Genomic DNA, 1,721 nt, shown 5'->3' on the forward strand with positions numbered 1-1,721 from the left:
GCTAGCGGATCGTTAGGAAAGATTAGATGAATGTGATCATTTATGGTTGGGCCTTTTTTGGGCATGAAATCGCTGATACAACACGACTGGCCCTGGCACGCACTAGCACGCCCGCTTTAAGCCCGACAGTGGAAACGCGGCTATTGAACCTCTTAAGGTGTGGTTCCCTGAAGAAAAGTTCAAGTGTAGTTTAAAGGATTTTCTGGATGATGCACTTTTGCTCAGTGGTTTTTCCCTCACGGTGGGGATCATGGAGGAGCAACACAGCACTCCCGCCCTGACTTCCAACCCACAGACTGTTCACAAAATGGCTGCCAACCCAGAGAATTTCCACAAAATGGCCACCATTCCAGAGTCTCGTCCAGTGTTGCCAATTTAGCAATTTTGTTGCTAGATTACCAACTTTTCAAATTACCCTAGCAACTTTTTCTTCCAAAAGCACTGAGCATCAAATTCATCCATTTTTAAAATTTATTTGGCTTTTGATAAGTGACTCAAACGATAAAAAAGGCTTACGTTTTCCATCCAAATTACACAAAAAGAGAAAACCAAAGATGCCTAGCAATACACATATCACATGAATTAAGTTAGCTGCTATTTGCAGTTCAAAAATAATTAAGTGTGTTCGACTTGAAGGGGCGCTGTGCAGACCGATGAGATCAAAGTACCGCGAGAGCAACAGAGAGCAGACAGTCTGCATGCTTTCTAATCGCTCTCATGGTGCTTTGATGACCTTCAAGTCGAACACACCTTCTTGTGATACACCTTCTTTGACCTTCAAGTCGAACACACCTTCTTGTGATACACCTTCTTAGTAGCTTGTACCTGTGATTGTAATCTGCATTGTTAATCCTTTTGATCTTTTATTTATAAAAAATTCACAAAAATCTAACCTTTCATTGGATAATAAGAATTTAAAATGGGGGGAAACATCATTATGACATAAATGTTTTTCTCTAATACACATTGGCCACAATTATTGGCACCCCTACAAGTTCTTATGAGTAAAATATCTCTGAAGTATATTCCCATTCATATTCACAATTTTGAGCACTCCAGGGTGATTATGATCATGAAATCATCCAGCTCTGGCTTCCTGTTTCACAGAAATATAAAGAGGAGGGAAAACAAAGCCCAAATGCCCTTAATCATCCATCACAATGAGAAAAACCAAAGAATGTATTTCTGATGTGCAGCAAAAGATAATTGAGCTTCACAAATAAGTGAACTGGCTTTAAGAAAAGAGCAAGAGCAGTGAAAATTCCCATTTCCACCATCAGAGCAATAATTAAGAATTTCCAACCAACAGAAAATGTTACGAAACTGCCTGGAAGAGGACGTGTCTCTATGTCATCCTAATGCACGGTGAGAAGGAGCATTTGAGTGGCTAAAGATTCTACAAGTACCACAGCTGGAGAATTGCAGAAAATAGTTGAGTCTCGGGGTCAGAAAACCTTAAAAATAGCACCTACATCATCACATGATGTTACATTAGGGTTACAAGAAAAATTATCCTAGCTCATCCAAAAACAAAACTCCAGCGTATTCATTTATCAGACACGACTGGAACTTTAAATGAGACTGGCTTCTATGATCAAATGAAACCAAAAAATTTGCTTTTTAGCAGCAAACACTCAAGATGGGTTTGGTGAACACAGGGATAAAAAGTACCCCATGTGTACAATGAAATATACTGCTGTATTTTTGATGTTGAGGGCCTG

General features: G+C 39.5%; 1 protein-coding gene across 1 annotated transcript in view; it reads right to left on the reverse strand.

Moving 5' to 3' along the window:
• The window catches only part of LOC122143976 (butyrophilin-like protein 10), a 48,847-nt gene that overhangs the window by 5,088 nt on the left and 42,038 nt on the right, over positions 1 to 1,721 (reverse strand). The gene's annotated exons all lie outside the window — the stretch shown is intronic.

Source organism: Cyprinus carpio, unplaced genomic scaffold (assembly GCF_018340385.1).
Source record: "Cyprinus carpio isolate SPL01 unplaced genomic scaffold, ASM1834038v1 S000006550, whole genome shotgun sequence".
Taxonomy (NCBI): domain Eukaryota; kingdom Metazoa; phylum Chordata; class Actinopteri; order Cypriniformes; family Cyprinidae; genus Cyprinus; species Cyprinus carpio.